This window comes from Clavelina lepadiformis, chromosome 9 (genome assembly GCF_947623445.1).
Source record: "Clavelina lepadiformis chromosome 9, kaClaLepa1.1, whole genome shotgun sequence".
Lineage (NCBI taxonomy): Eukaryota > Metazoa > Chordata > Ascidiacea > Aplousobranchia > Clavelinidae > Clavelina > Clavelina lepadiformis.
This window is the reverse complement of record NC_135248.1, coordinates 14,230,278-14,248,223: the sequence shown is the minus strand read 5'-3', so window position 1 is coordinate 14,248,223 and position 17,946 is coordinate 14,230,278. Positions and strand designations below refer to the sequence as shown.

General features: G+C 37.9%; 1 protein-coding gene across 1 annotated transcript in view; it reads left to right on the top strand.

Annotated features, from left to right (window-relative positions):
* Positions 1-17,946, top strand: part of LOC143471282 (uncharacterized) — a 139,011-nt gene that overhangs the window by 38,512 nt on the left and 82,553 nt on the right. The gene's annotated exons all lie outside the window — the stretch shown is intronic.

The window sequence follows — 17,946 nt, the reverse complement described above, 5'->3', positions numbered from 1 at the left end:
CGTTACCACCTGGTTCACTACGTGCTGCATGCGTTAATATTTCTTACATTGTCGTCATGATATGAAATATTACTTCTATGCTTGAAGCCGTGTATAAAATTGATATAAATGATCAAGTGGAAATGGTGAATTTAAAAATGTTTCGTATAAACATTTGTCTCATTGTGAGCAGAATCTTATTGTGCTTTGTCTCTGAAAATAAACTTTCACGCAAACTTCAGTTTGAAAACAATTTGGCGATGAGCTGCTCATGAAAGAAAAATGTGAACAAAGCTTGATTGGAAACAACTTTGCTGGCCCTCAGTAATTAGCTTGCGCTCATTACGTAAACGTGGGGCTTGTATGAGATTCAACATTTCAGTTGATTATAATATTGATGCGCTAAAGTTACTGTATTACACTAGTAAATGTTTTTAAGACGTTGAAAAGTAAGTTACAAGTAAATATTTGCGCAAACGACGTGATAGAACTACATAGCTATAGGTGGTACTGGGAAAAATCAGTGAGAGGGTTCATCAAAGTCGACGTCACAAACGATAGTTCCGCAAACACTAGCCGTTTATTTCGGCAATCATCGGCGAAAAGTGGAGCAGCGGCAAATTTTCAGTCCTTTGAACAATGGAAATCAATCGATTGATTCTTGAACCAATTTGGTTTTTGGACCTTCTGTTAAATAAGTAAACTAACATTCGAACACTGCCACCATTACAATACAAAGATCTTACATTACAAATACAGTTCTTACCCCGATGCTGGTTTAACTCAATCAGGGCTGCTACTGACGCCCGCAAAGACAACGCTGGTAGGCCTATTAGATTCGGCAAACTTATATAAAAGTTAAAACCCGAGAGACCATTCTAAAGTGCTACAAGTGAGACGAAGCGATGGAAGTGACGTTGGAATATGACTTGCGATGATTAATTATATTATTTATCCAACGAGCAGGTCCCGCTTCAAGTTAATGCGAGGGATGCTACTGCATTGAGCCCCGCGCTACTTCACACCAAAACAAAAATAATGATGTAGCTTTTTCTATTTCGTGCAAATCAAAGTGTTATTTCACAAGTTGTTCTCGAAAAAGAGTGTTTGGTCAAAATATATCACAAAGCAAAGCTTTGATGGGAGCTGATTTGCAAAGAGTTGCTATTTTGTTTGTACGTTGTTAGTATTACGTTAAGTTATTTAAAATTGGTAAGAGGCCCGCCAACAGCTTTTGCATTCTACCCTGCGTTTGCTAAGTCCCGCCCTGCCAACGAGGTCAAAAAAGCTAGCACAGTATTTCAGTTCCGCAATCGAATATGTAGCGCGTCACCATATCGTAGCCTTCATACGATTCAGCTTCAGGTGGCGAACTTCGGAAAAAAGCGCCGCCACTTTCCGCTTGTGTGAACAACCCCACCCTAATAAATGTTTTTAACACGTTGGAAAGTAGAGTTGAAGAAATTATTTTCGCTGGCGATTTGAGAGATATTAGAAATAAACCGAATCAAATCTAAATGTCTCGCAATCTGATATATCGACGGTATTTTATTATTATGATGAGCCACAAAGTCGAATCCGGTTCGATTTGACACATTCCAACTAGAAATTGTGTGACCGGCTCCAGCCTAAATTGATCAGTAACCACAGCAAAATGAGAATGAGTGTTGCGCAAACTATGACGCGTTTGATTTATGTTGCCGCGGCGGCAAACGACGGCAAAACGAGGCAAGTTTACTCTTGTCTTAACAATGGAACTCAGTTGAATAGCAAACATTCTGTTTCACTTGGGTCGTGTGACTTTTTCGGTTCCTCTTATATAACCTGCTGTTGGTGCTCGTCAAGTCTTCATACAGTGCTGGGTGGCGTTGGCTATTAAGGCAATGTGGCCTACCGCATATAATTTGTACAGCGGATCATTGATACTGGGCAATATATTGCTGGCTAAGATATTGTAAAGGTTTGACGTGAATGAAATTGTTAAGAATCGATGAAGAATGCGCTATTAGCAAACTTAAAATTTATCGTTATATGATGGTAACTGTTAAATCTAATGTAAGCTGACAAGCCAGACTGGAATGTGTAGCGCCCATGCAAAGAGTTGTTGCAGTCTTATAGACTCATGTATCTCAAAGAGTGTACGGAGCTTTTGCATACGCGGTTGATCAGCGTAGAGCCGTATATTTTGCGTTTGTGATATGCTACTTATCCTATCAGTGTCGTAGCGGAATACAAAAGTATTGAAGTATTCGACGTAAAATGGTACGTTGGTAGAGACAAAGTTTTATAAGTCGCTGAAGCAAATTTTTTTTGTTTATTTATTCGATATTAGGCTTCAAACAACAAACTCTGCTCTGTTTTTTTTATTAGAAATGGGCGTAACGTCACGAGAACCTTGGTTAATATTCTGGCCTCGTGCGTTTTGTGCCACAAATTGCATGACAGGTTACAAGTAAACAGCTGACGAGTAGACGTCAGTCTGTAGTTCAGGTAGAATGCGGAACGTTTTGTTTTCTAAATTAGCTCAACACCTTGGTACCATTTTATAACAGAGTAGTAAACCAGCGTAGATTTTGGACGGTAGGTAGGGACGGAAGAGTATTTGTTTCATAACAGTCCGTTGTGACCGATATTTCAACATAAGATTTGTCTTTTGCTATCAACATGCTATAGACCAGAGGTCGGGAACGAGCTCGCCAGCCAGATTTGATGACTCTTTTGATGACGGCATCTGGCTCGCAGATAAATCTAAGCTGGCATTTCTTAGCACAATTGTTACGAATAAAACTTTTCTGTTATTTGTAGTTTTGTAATTTCTGTACCATGCGGCACCAGAAATCGCATTAACAGTAATTAGGATGTTATTAAAGAGTAAATTCAGACATTTACCGTTGTCTAAAATAGTTGGTTTTGCTTAAAAATGCACACGTTAGTTGCATTAAGTGTTGAAAAATATTATATGGCTCTAACGGAAATAAAAATTAACAATATGTGGCTTTCATGGCTCCTTCGCCAAAAAGGTTCCCGACCCCTGCTATAGACATTTCGTTAAGTACAGTAGGTGTCAGAAATTTGTATGACTTAGACTTAACATTTGGCTTTGATTACTATAGCCTACTATATTACTTCTTCGTCTAACTCGAAGTTGCCAACACTTTGCTTCTTATATGAATTCTTTGTTTCCGAAAAAAAGTAACAGCCCGTTTTCACCATTGTCCAGAAAGTGTCATTTTTCACCATTTATACTGCTGTATGAGTACGTCAAATAAGCTGCGTGAAATCTCCAAATAGCGTCGGCAAATGGCGGTCTAATGTGAAGCCATTGTTTGTGGAACGGCGGCAACAAACTAGCCTGTTGCTAGGATAGAACTTTTTGCTTTCTAGAAACCCCTTCTTGTTTACACAAGCACTTAATGGCACGCTTTGAGTGTAACCTATCAATTTCTGAAACAAGGGAAATGTGTTTTCTGTAAAAATGATGTATATACAGTGGTGCAATGACTTTTGTGAACCGGTTGTTAACAAGCGTATGTATAGTTCTAAATATATCGGCCCCGGGTCAATATGGCATGCTGCTAGTGAGAGAACCGGATGTTAAAATATTTGAATCCCACCACTGTGTAGACCTATATACGTACGGTCCTGCTTACTTCAGGGGTCATGGTATGACGTTAAAAATAACGACACCCAAAAGCTCTGTAAGTTTGTAAGTGCTTTTTAAAGATCACTGAAAAAAAGATCATTGTAAAAATTGGATGAACAGAATCAGTTATAATTGCTGTAGTCAGTATGCACAGCAGGTTACTTTCTTTGATGGAAGCATCTCCCAGTGTGGTAAGTTTGTTCTTTTTGTGAGTTGTTCCATGCACAACAAGATGATACAATGGCCATTATACGCGCAATTAATTTTAATTCCTTGCGTACTTAGCAAAGTTTCCAATCTGGGGCATCCCCACTCCTTAGGGTGGATAGACTGGAAGCCGTTGGCTGTTTATGCACCATAGTTCCAAATGAAGAAATTAGGGGTTTAGGTCTAGTATACAAGTGCACAACCACAGGATGCGTTTGTATACTAGACCCCAGCCACTCAAATTGTGACATCATTTGGTTGTGCAGTTGTATATTAGTACCGCAGATAATAATTCATGGAAATGAATAAAATAGTTTATGCAATAATGCAATTATATAACAGTAGGTATGAGTCTCCGGTGAACACAGGGAAATATTTAATCATACACTTGGACTTTACTTATTGTTGTCCGTTATTGATTGACCGCTTATGATGGTAAAATCGTTAAACAAAAAATGCATGACGACATGAGGTATATTATTAAAGTGGATAGTATGATAACTATGTGTAATTGATGTCACATAGAAGTCAATTAGTATAATTCATACTGTGATTGCAAAATGTGCATGGTCAGTGCTCACATATAATAATATTTATAACACATAGCATCTTGCAGGATGAAAAGGTACCGGTAGATGTTTATTTGTCGAGATTAACTATAGGTACATATCATATGGTAGGCATTGAAAATAGGTTGCTAATCGTAGTTAACTAAAAACAAAATGTGCAATGCAATTTTCTTAGACGTGCTATCATGTTGGCATGTTTGATACCAGTAAATGCCCTCTTGCCATAGTCTCACTATATTTTTCATTGTTTGGAATTTGCTAGATTAAACTTTCTACGTTTATGAAGCGTGAATCATTAAAATGTTTGAGCTATCAAGATCTGCAGTCTATGGAAGTAAATGAGCAATTTAATATCTGTCTTTGCTAATTTTAAGCATGACAGTTGGTCTGAAATTAAAAACATCGACTCGTGGAAAAGACAAATTAAAGGGACCGGATGGATATTGCTACGTGTTTGATAAGAAAAGCATTAAACAGCCACTGACATTTTGGCGCTGTGAGAAACGCTTCTGTAAAGCGAGGCTGCATTTAAACGAAGACGGCTACAAGAAGTTGAAAGCTGGTGATCCAATTGAAACAAACATGTGGGAAGTTTTTGGCAAACACAGTGAGAAACATAGAAAAAGGAAATCAGAATGTGTTGAAGATTCTTCTAACCTCGCATTGCCAGATTCAACCCAGAATAAATCTTCTAACATCTCAATAATTAGTCAGTATCCAGCTACTGATATTCAGCACAAAAGACCTTCATCTTCTGGGCAAACTTTGACCAATTCTGATTATTCTGTCAGTCAACAGAAAGATAGCACTGGTTTACAAACTTTTCAAACAGATTGTGCTGTTGTAGGATCAATTAACACAGCAGTATCTTCATTGGAATATCAATCTTCACAAACAAAAAGGGCTCGTTTTGGGGATACAAATAATGAAATTTTTGGAAATCAGTCACAAGCTCTAGAAACTCAGCATTTGAGTAAAAGTTTATTGCCTCCAAATGTGACACCAGTAGTCCAGGAAAATGTTTATGTTAGCTACGTTCAAAACCCCGCTGAAAGTACCAACAAGCAACAACCTTCACGCTGTGAAACTCCTATAAACAGGAAATTTTCTCTGGAAATAAGTGGAAGGAAACACATATGTGAGGATCAAGTTTATCAACTACTCAATGACTTAAAGTTTCCTATTTCAAAATTGATAGCTTGTTCTCCAGTTGATAATGTTTGTGAAATTGTCTGCAAATCCCGCTGTGACGTGCTCGAGCTGTTTGAGCTGCTAAATAACTGTCGCAGTGGTGACCTTTATGAATGTGTGGAGTTGTACGAGAAAGAAGAAGTCCAAGTAAAAGTCCGGCCTGTTTCAGTGTTTCTTGAGCACAGTCATATTCAAAGTTACCTTGAAAAGAATCATGGCAAGGTTTTAAGCATTTCGTATGTAAGGAATAGATATGGCTTGCTTTCTAATGCTCGTATGACTTCTATGAACAGGAGAGATCTGGATCAAAAACCAATTCCTAATCAGATTTTTATTGGAGGGAAAAAGGTCTTTGTAACTTACAAGGGACAGATGCCACAGGAATCACGCAATGATAATAACATTGTGTCATCAGAATTAAATGGAAATAAACATGTCATTGATCTTACATCTGATTCAGAGTCAGGCCAGTCAACAAAGTTTTATGGAAATGACCAGACACCTCAAGTTGAGTTGACAAATCCTCTTCAAGTGTTTTCTGCAGCAGCCAACACTGACTCTCAGATTGTCATGAAAAAGACCCTGCCCATAATGTACCACCTACAGTAATAAACAGTTTTTCTGCGCCAGTTGTACAAAACCCACCTGACATCTGTGGACATGGTGGCAATGGTCACATTCAAAATAACTTTGAAGAAAATCATGGCAGTAATTTTGAAAGCTCTCCGGTAAAGAATGGAAACAAACTGCTTTCTGAGAACCAATTTGCTGTAAGAAAAAATGTGAATTCGAAACTTGTATCTGGTAAAACTTGCAACGGTGAAAGAGAAGTATCAAGCACGCAAGATGACCAGGACCAGCAAAAAAAATTGACACCCCAACGTGGCATTGACATATTCAGTAATATAGATTTCCTTCGGTCTGTGGCAGAATCAGTGGAAGAATCAGACCAAGCAAGCAGTAGCAAGGTTGAAGGACTCGATCAGATACTTGGCATCCAGCCCAATAATTCTCTTTCAGTGTCTTCTTCTTTAGCAGCAGCCAACTCAACTTTACAAGATGATCAAAATGTTGGCATTCAAACTCGATCGTCAGATGTAGGAGATAATTTGCCGACTCCAGTAGCACAAAACCCAACCATCTGTGCAGGTGGTTCTATGCAACGTTCTTTTTCTCAAAACTCTGCCAATAGTGCATTATTCAGCCAACCTACCAGCACATATGTTGGTAAGACAAAACTTGCATAGCTTACATATATGTGCTAACTTCATACAGTGATACCATGTGAACTGTAACCTACGCTATAGAAGCCGGTTATGCTATTCTACAAAGCATACACACCATCAATTCAAGTTAGTCATGTTTTACTTTAGTTTCTAATCATGCTATGTAGGTGCTTCCATGAATTGTTCTGTAACTCCACTTCCTTCTTCTCGGCATTGGGTGATGAATACTTCTGTGTCCACTCAGCAACCTTTTCCAGCAGGTAAGATGTTTGTGATTTCAAGACAGTTGTCAGATTAGCCCAGCTTGCTGATGCCCTACAAAAAGTTATATGATCTTGATATACTTCAGGTAATTCCTTGCAATATCCTGTTCATGTGCAATACCTCAGCAATGTCCAAGCACCCATTCATTCCATGCCTGCCCCCACAGGTAAGAAAGTTATAGACAATTGGTTAAAATTACAAGAAATTAATTTTTTACTGATTTTTTACATTTTGTTAAATGTTTCTAAGCATATTCAGCCCGACCCGAAAATAGATGCACATGCTAACCAAAATAGCCTGACATTTTTTTTTAAATATTTCCATGCAGATTTGGATATGGATTTGGTTTGTTAATAACTTCTATTTTGTTTTTCCTATGTGGTGCTCACTGCTAGTGTTGTAAAAATGTTGTTTTGCTATTTTGCAGGAAATCTTCAACATACAGAGACTATCAGCAAATTAAAAACGAATCAATACAAAGGTGCATTTTTATGGAGAGGTAATTAACCCACAATATCTTGCATGCATTATACTTTGCTGTGATACTTTTTGACTTGGTGTCTGTAAATGTTAGTATTTAATGATGCATATTCGCCCCATATTTGATGTAACAATTCTTAACCACCAAGTAGCCCATAGTAATTTTAGGCTTACCAATACAGTATATTACGTATATCATTGCATGTTATGACGCGGTTGTCTTATTGCAACCTTGTTTGTTTTAAACTTGTACCTGTGCCGTGTGCACGGTTTATTTATTGAATTGTGATCAATGGACTTTGTATATTAGCTGGTAACTAACCTGTAGCCTACACCCATTCAACCACAGATAGGCCTAAAGTCGTTTAAGTGTAAACCAGGTACAAATAAGTTTTATTTATGTTTAGGTGATGACAAACGTGAATTGCTGCGTGTTTATGAACAAATTCATCAAACCAATGACGAGCAGCTTACCACGTATGCAGCGGAACTCTTCCCAGAAGAGCTGAAGTTATCCGGTATCAAGTTGACAGAATCACAAATTGACTCGCTCCTGTTTATTCTCACTAAAGTTGAGAAACACATCGAGGGGCTTGGTCTGGACCAGGGGTTCTTAAACTTTTTGGCACACGCTCCCCTTGACGGTACCTAAAAATTTCGCGCCCCCCTCATTGCAAAATAAAAAAGCATTAAACAAAACAACAATTTATTTTCAATTAACTTTCATTAATGAGAAGGATGTAGTTGTTTTTGGGAAACCAAACGATTAATTCGAGGCTTTGTGGAAGATAATGCACATCTTAGGTCGGCTGCACAGTCAAGTTTGTTCCTAGGTTTTGTCTTTATATTCATGAAGATGACGCTGCAAACGACTTGGTCTCAAAACGTCGTTGCTTAGCTTTTCTAAGCATATCACGCATTGCGGTACGACTTTTTCGTTCACTGTGGTATCTATAAAGCCATACGTCAGATAATTTTGGTCATACTTTCTCTTTTTTCCACTCAATACAATTAGTTTAATTACTAAAATATCTGGTTATTAAATCAATACTAAATTTAAGTTTTACTTCATTTTACGGTTTTAATATTGGCTGACGTTGGTTTTACCGTATTTAAACCGGGTGCGCGACATTACTATTTTTATTATGTGTGGCCGACACTGCACACAAGTTTTCAATCGTTAATGACTCGAAAATTATACGTCGTAAACTTCGGATATTTACAGGTTAGTAGCAAAAACATCTGGTTTCCTGTGTACATCATTATTGTAAAACTAAAGAAAATGCATTTAGTGTAAGTTAAGTATTTCTACAAGTGATACATTTATAAAAGTTTTTCTTGTTACACCGCCCCCCGTTGTGAGAAAAACAGGTCACGCTAAAAGAGAACAGTTAGTCGAGCTAGGATTGCATGAATGAGTAAAGGAAAACAATACGCTTCAACGCGGAGAGACAACAGATATTATGACGTAACAATTGACGTATTTCAGAATCAAATTTCAAAAATACAATTGCCATCGTGACACACTTTAAAATTTTAATAAAAATGAACCTATAGCGAAAGTCAAGAAAGCATGTTTAGACATAGCTCATATAATAGACAGTTTGTCATCTCTCGCGCCCCCCTTATGAATGTTACACGCCCCCCAAGGGGGGCGCGCCCCCCAGTTTAAGAACCACTGGTCTGGACGATTGCTTTTCTAAACCAGAAGATGTCGGCCGATTATTTGAGGCAATTCAAGCAATGCCAGGAAAGGTTTGTTTGTTTATTTTACTTTCTACTTTTTCGTTCGTCTTCAACTTTGTTTACGAACTCGATGTGTCGTAACAATGCGCCTTGGTTTTGCATGTGACGTCATAATAGTTTTTCCCGCTTTTAAGCAAACATGGTTTGCTGAGATTCTGTGCGTTGTTGTTGGTCGGAATATTTTGTTTTAATTTATTTCAACGGGGCGTAATTTCCCCGTGCAAGTTTTATTGTTTAAATCGCTGATAGATCTGGAATGCGCAGTAAACCTGGCCGCTTAAAATTCGTTCGTTTTATTGAAAAAATGGCAAAATTTGATCGGTTCAGTTTAGGCTAAAATCAGCAGCATCTGACCAAGATTTGGCCAGAAGCAAATTTCAAATTTTTACAAAAGTAAAACTATTTTTGCGACTTTAATATCAAGTTTTATTTCTGCAACGAATACTCAATTGTGGTTTAAGTTGGTCGCTTAAAATTCCTTCTATTTTTATCAAAATCGAAGAATTTGTGTTGGTCCAGTAGGCTACTGTAGGCCTAAGCTACCATCATGCTAGTTAGTTATTAATTAGTTAACACTAACCAGTTAACTTGTATGAGTTAAATATTAGGATATTAGTCTTTGTTATAACACCATGTTGTAGTTTAATTTTACAAACATTTTAACTCTAGATCGGAGGGCTTTGTATCAGTGGCAACATAATCCCGAAGATTCCTTCAAAATCCTTCTTCAACAAAATCGAGTATGGGCTGAATATGCGGAATTGCTTCCCTGATGATGACGCAACAGATGGGAAGCGCGATGCGAACCAATCTGAAATCGCTGAAATTCAAGGAGTCCTTGACCAATTGGATGACTCGGTATTATTTATGTCTTGTTATGTTTGTGTGAAGTTGAACATTGCAGAGGAATTTAATCTCAAACTTTTAATTTATAGGAGTTGGAGATTTATCCTGGTTGGTGCGATGGTGAATTGGTCGAACTCCGCTCGCGAAAGTAAAGTGACGTCTCCGTGTGACGTAGTTATCTTCAAGCAAGAAAATGGTTTTACTTCGATAAATACCGTTCTTAAAATCGATTCATTTACACAAAAGTAAGAGCGACCGAACGCGATTATATTTTGTCAATCGCGACCTGGTCGGGAATCGAACTCGGGATTTTTAGACAGTGCAGTTCTCTTTTATCCTGATGCGCCACCAGAAGAACTGTTGAATTGTTGGTTAAAAGTGATTTATATTTGTATTAGCTTGCATAGTTACGTAACAATTGTATTTGTTTGTCACATACGAGTTAATTGATTTTGTAAACACCGCATACGGTTGTGCTATTTTGTTGTGATAATTTCGAGATTTCTTATCATAGAAACTTGTTCATTGGTTTTCTTGATAGTTAATGTAGTTTTTCTATCACTGGCGATCAGTTTGATCTGTGGCGGTTGGCGCCATATCACCGCCACGTCATGTTAGTTACTATTTCCTTTGATTTCTTTGTTTTACCGAATTTTTTACATTCCTTAGTTAATTAACGTTGATTGCTTTGCTTTATATTCTGTTCACCTTCTGCAAATCCATTCAGTCGTTTATTTGTTTCTTAAATTCAATACAATTCTATTCCCCACGTGTTGGCTGATTGATGTCTGCGAATATGCTGCCGAGAAAGACACGCGACCTCACGATGAATCAAGAAGAATTTTTCGTGCTCTCAGACTTGAGTAGCTCTTGGTTCTGACAGCGGTCGAGAAAGCTCTGTGAGTCGTCGTCCAAGTCGACTTTCACAATAAAAGAATATTCGCTGGAGAATGCGCAGAGAGCATCATTGTCAATGGGCAGAGGCGGCCACAGATGAACCAGACTAAGAGTTTATTGCTCTCACTCATTATGGCGCTTTTGGTGAGATTTGTAAATTAGCGACCTGAGAAATTTTGTGAATCAAACAAACATATTTAACTGATAAACCGTCCTGGTTTGTTAACTACGGTCTCGATCGTAAACTGACTACACTGTGAGGTTGTTGCTTTGGGCGCTACATTTTAGGGTGATAAAATATCGATTAACATGTGACAGCCACAACACAAATAATCTCCTGTTTAGTGGACCTGGTGAACAGTTATAAATTCGGACAATACAATATTTCATAATAAGTCCATTATGCAGAATTCTAGCAACAAGACATCCTTTCTTGCCTATGCCACTTAATCACCTCATTTAAGTCGACTGGTTTCAGGGGCGCCCAAGTGCTTGGCTCGATGTTATTTATGACGTATTTTGCCAACCTTGTAATTTGTGTTTTCAGTCGCTCATGCTCGTTTGTCAGCTGGCTCGTACTATTGGCTTTGGAGCAGTCGCTAATTTTGTGTGTCTGGGTTTTCTTGAGTTATTTAACCAATTAAATTTAGCTTTTAAATTCTTTTCTACAAACACTCCACAGTAGGACTGCAGGAGCGTCACACTTGCTCGCACAGCCGACGCTAATGAAGGGTGGTTTTTACAATATGTTATCGGGAATTTCTTTTATAATCTGCGTTGTGAGGATGCAGGGAGGCTGATATGCAAATGAGCTGCAACTCAGTTTATGACGTTTCTTGCTGATGATTTAGATCAGAGTTCGGGAACCTATGGCTTGTGAGCCAGAAGTGGCTCTTTTGATGACGGCATCTAGTTTGCAGATAAATCTAAACTGGCATTTCTTAGTACGATTTTTACGATTAAAACTTTTTCTGTAATTTTAAGTCGCATTAACAGTAAGAAGCATTTTATTAAACTCACAGAGTAAATCGAGACACTAACCGTGGTCTCAAATTGTTGGTTTTGTTGAAAACGCAGACGTTAGTTGCATAAGTGTTGAAAAATATTGTACGCCTCTCACGGAAATACAAATAAAAATATGTAGCTTTCATGGCTCCCTTAGCTAAAAACGTTCCCGACCCCTGATTTAGATGAAAGCAGCAGCTACTTGATAACAGAACAATCTGCTTTGTGCGCTCCTGTCTAATGGAAGCAGCCAAGTCATGTTTTAACTTACTTGGTTGATTTATTCTGGCTAACTCAAGCAAAAGATCTATGCAGTAAATAGAAGTTTTATTGCCGAACAGTCCTTTATAATTAAGACTACCAGCGTCAAGGGGTCTCATTGGGCAATACCCTTTCTCACGAACCAAATTTTAGGACTCATATACTTATCTTTTTACGTTTTTATTTTTTTCGGTCGTTCTGTTTCTTTGTTTGTCTTTGTAGGCTAAGCCCAACGTTGACGTAGATGAAGGCCTGAGGCAAGACCAGTTTTATTGTTTGTCGAGAAACTAGGCCGATCTTTGCCAAACATTATTAAAATAATCGGGCTAGACGGTGTTACACAATTGTCCTAGCTTATATGCGGCGTTTCAAAATCGTCAGTCTTAGGCGGCCAGCTGCTGTTCGTATGAATTTGAATCAATTTCGAAGCGTTTTTATTTTTGAGCCGTAAAATAGCAATTTTTTGCACTCTGTGCGCAGTTTAGAGCCGGTTTGCAAACTCGGGAATTCCAGACCAAGCATTCAAAACAACCTCGACTATCATGGCCGCAAGGTTGATAAAGCACAATATAATAACCGGTATAAAATTATTTACTTTGTATCATTTGAAAATATTCTGCGGGTACAATATTCTGAAAATCAACAAATTTCAATAAGAATGTCGTCACACGTGAGCGGCAAACAAGGCGATGAAGAAGTAGAGACGCGAATCTTTAAGCGCAAAAGAAGTTGAAGAAGAAGGGCTCTAAAAATTTTTCATGTTCAACCTTCCATTCCAAAAGAACCTGTCCCCAAGACGACAACTGTTTAGATGCACCACATTTCTGCTCCAGGGTTTTATCCAATTTGAGACGTTTAGGGTCGGATAAAAGCTTTTTAGCGGTTTGGTGTATTCGGGTTGGTGCTCCCATATCGCATTTCGTCTTCGGTTTCTTACTTGCGTTTAAGTTTTCTTTGCATGTGAAGTTTACCGCGAATTTCGTCAAATTGTTTCCAATGTTTCCAAAATACGCATTCAATGGTAGGTCATTTGCCAAAAATTGCTAAAAACGTAGGTTATTAAATATGAAGACCATTTCGAATATTAACTTAATAGATTTATAACTATATATTAACGTGTTTCGTAAACGATAGCCACTGCACTCTGCTATAATATAATGTGTAAGCTATTTTGCTTTCACAGAACCACTGAAACACTGTAGCACAAATACAGTATTGTGTTTCATATAGGCTATATGCGCGATATATAGGCTGTCAAAATCGGCCAGGTTTCTGTAACCTTTAGCAACAGTCCATTGTTCTGCGGCGTTTAGCGCGTTTTTTTTTCATCCTGCACGTTTGCTTTTGGAGTTCTTTTCTCTCCCTCTCCTCAGCCAAAAGTTTTCCACCTGTAATATAATGGAATTATATGTATGGTTTTAGAGTTTCTTTAGCTGAAATTACTTAAGCTTAATAGAAACTTTTTGGTAGCGGTAAAACAAACGTCGTTATTGGTTGTTTTAAATTATGTTGTTATAGCAATGAGATCGAAATGATAAACTTTTGCAAACGTAGCCTATATACCTCGAATTTTTAAGCGACTAGGATCATGTGATTTCTCCTCCAGTTCCAATAAATGGTCAAAGGATGCAAAACGTAAGTCTTTGTTTTCATGTGAATGAAATTCGCTGTGGAACGGAGAAGTTAAAAATGAATTGATTATTTTTCACCTTTATCAGCAAACTACCAGAAAGTCCGTGGGGTAAGGATGAAGCAGATGAAGAAGTTTCGTTTGAAGGAAGTGCAAAGTGTTCAAGACTAGATTCTTGACAGTCGTCGATGCATAGGAACTTCTTCAGAGATGCCGCTTGCTGGCTGTAACGCTTAATTTCTTCTTCAATGTTTTTTTGGAGTTTTAGTTCTTCTTCAACCATGTCTTCAAGTAGAATTTCCATGTGACTACAAACTGCATTGCCTCTGACTTCCAACTATATAAAAGAATTTAAAAGTTTTTTACACTTGGATAGATAAATCATAACAAGATTTCCGCAATTGTTTCAAGAGGTACACAGGCCTCCCAGATGCCGTTATAACGCACCATGCCAATTTCTAGCAACATGCAACTTCCTATTATTTCATACCTGTTTATCCGGGATTCCAACTTTTGTCCATATTATCTCTAGTTGCGGTAGATATGTTTTCATAAGGTTTAGTAAAGACATTTCAAGTGGTTGTGTTCTTCTACGGACCATGTTACAAATATTTTTTTGCTAAACGTTTGCTCACAAATTCTGCTGTGATGGGGAAAAGTATGGAAAACTTAACGCACGCATCCAACTTTGTGAAATTCCTATTGCTAGCTTTAGCAAATTATTGGTACATTAACCTATCTTTGTTCACTATCTATACTCTATAAGTATATGCCCTGCCGTGCAAATTGTTTGCGTAAAACGACATTTCAATTTTGCAAGTTCCACATCTACTTTAGCATAAAATGAACTTTAAATACATTTTAAATACAGCAGTCGTTCTACACAGGCACACGAGTTTTCTCCTTCGTGTTTACGTTCATGAGTGAACATGAAGAAATAACATGTGCTCGCTGTGAAGCACTGATCTGTAAAAAATTCAAGTCGTAACATTCTCTCATGAAGTTTTAATTTAGCAAGAAAGTTTCATGTAAGTAAATAACCTTTCAAGTGATTTCAAACTAATTCAGCCGAAACAAAGTACCGAACGCGTTTATATCGGGCTATCACTTATCATCAAAGCGACTGGTAAAAAGAATCCATAAAACGGAAAATGTGCCCCTAACCAGCGGCGTCTTCGCAAATTTAACAGCTATTGCTGATAAGAATTTTTTTGTTTGATGCTTGTTTCATTGTTACAAACTTAATTGTTTTAAAAACTTAGGTTTGGCTAGTGCTGTATGAGACATATTCGCCGGCATATATGTTGTTGTAATCAGCCAGAAAGGATAACATCAAATTATAATATATCCACTAAACTTCGTCATAAAGTCACTCGAATGAAAGTTTTGTTTATTGCGTTTTATAACCAAAACAAAGTTTTACTACTTTTTAGTGGTTAGCCCGCTGTTTATTTATTGTTACTAAAAGACCAACCTTAATGGTGGCCTATGGTGAATTATGGGGTGGTTCCTATTGCTCGAGTTCAGGAGTTACCGAGCTTGTCTCTGTGTAAGACGTATTGACACACAAAGCTTTTTTTGGAATTTTTTAAATCGTTTTGCCCAAATTTGGAACTTTTCACCAGAACCACTGAACAGTCAACAGAAGCAATATCTATAATGTATGTCCCTTAGACATTACAATGGCAATGCCACTGGATATCGGAAATGGGCAGAATTACTGCCATTACCAAGTTATAAGATTCACAACTTTAAACCAAAACTCAGGAAGTTATCATGACGCAGTGTTACGCTTCGCTGATTCGATACTCGAAAACGAAAATTCTATGTCTTAAACAATCTGTATATTTCATTACTTATATTATTATCACAAACCGTTAAGGTGAACAATAAGTCTGAGGGTGTGAAAAGCAGTCAACGACCTTATGAGACTTATATATTATCACCCACCATAAACATTTCAACAAGCAAACATTGTTATTGAAGTGGGTCAACCTGTCAAGTTCAGGTACCGTACACTAACTTTTCATTACAAATCTTTCCATCACTTGTGCTCATTGTAACTTGAACGCAATGAATATACTTAAAAAGGTTTTTGATATTGGTTTTTCCATGGCTTGTTTTATCTTAACAACAATTTATTTGTCTAGGGCTCTAGGCCATAAATACCCTATAAAACACAATTTTCAACAATCTTTTTGATTGGTCAATAACAATAGCAAGATCATTCAAATGTTTTATAGGATATCTATGGTCTAGGTGGGTCACTGGTTCACTTTATTCTCAGGCTGTGGTCTACTTCGATGTCAGCAACTATCTTTTTTTAGTAGTAGCTTAAGATTTCTAAAAGCTAAAATCAACTTGCAAACAAACCCAGTGAAGTGATTAAAAGTTACACAAGTGACGGTCAAGACCACACAAAGTAGCTTCCATTACAAATTTACTTCTTTTTAACTTACCAAAAGAAACGGGATATTTATTTTTGGTGATTCCCCTAGGGTAGTTTCCATTTTGAGTTTCGCAAGAGTATCGCTTAGGCCAGCGGTTCTTAAACTTTTTTGAGCGCGACCCAAATCTGAGTTTCATGATCACCTCACGACCCAAACCTATGTCGCGACCCATTTTAATGTCCTATAGACCTATATTATATTATATTAACCTATGTCGCGACCCACCTATGTCACTATGTCGCGACCCATTTTCTGACCCTCCGCGACCCATGTTTGGGTCGCGACCCATACTTTAAGAACCCCTGGCTTAGGCTGAGGCTAGTTCCTGTTTTTATTTAAAGGTCGGCTGGTTTGTAGTTTGTACAATCATAAATTATAATCAAAAGGTTGTGGCTTGATAAAAAATCTTGGTTAGTTAGATGCAAGCTCATAAAGGCCAGCCTGTTAATACACTGTTTGACCGGAAAGTATCGTAGCTTAAGCTGGATAAACGTTCGGGGTGTAGTTGCAAATCCTGCCATGAAATACAGTCAGAGTTTAGGGTAGTAGCCAATTTTATAGCCTAAAGATTATATGGCTAACCAAGGCCGATTGAGGTCTTGCCACCATCTTGTATTACAATTCCTGCTGAAGTTGATGTTTTGACACACAGTCCAGGACTTCAAACCGAGCCAGGAAAGAAAGCTTTGTGTACCGGACATGCCCGGTGCGCACACTGTTGTGCAACGTAGCTATTGGGTGCACAAAATGGGTCAAAAAGCTACCTTGTTAACTAAACAATTCCCAAACAAGGATATCTGGTGTACATACGCTCAAACCAGTGCACACGTTTTTGCCTACTGGTGTACACCACTCTTTGAAAATTACGCAGTCTAGGCTATAGCATGTTAGACATATATAAGTTAACCAGATTAGACTGAAATTTTGGGCAACAAAAGCAGGTATTGACGGTTATCCCAATGAAGCCCCAACAAACTTTCAGATCTGTTTGTTAACAAATTTGTGATAGCTCATTGTGGATAGCATGGCTACTACACCCTCGAGATCAGCCCTAGTGCAAAGTGTGGCATCTGTATCCAGAACTTTTTTTAACTTCACACCGAATTATTATTGACCAAACAAAGAAATCTGGTTGTTAGAACACCAATTTACAATGAATAAACAAAGAATTTGGATTTTGTGATGCCATCTCACCAAAATTTGCATCTTTCAGCTCACGATTTCTTATCAAAAACTGTCGTACTTTCCATGGCCGCATCCATGGACACAGAACGATGGAGATGTCGATGGAGCTAAGCAAACAGGATATTTAATTTTGGTAACTCCCCTAGAGAGGTTTCTATTTTGAGTTACGCAAGCGCAATGCCGACCGGTGTAGTGGTGCCAACTATTGACTAACTTCTGTGACGTTCTGTGCAGACTGATACCAAACTTTCCAGCCTGCCAGTATACTCAAAATTCCTGTTTTTGTTTAAAGCAAGCCTACTGTTTATGCAATTCATTAATCGTCAAAAATTGTGGTTAGTCAGAAGCAAGCTTATGCAGGTTAACT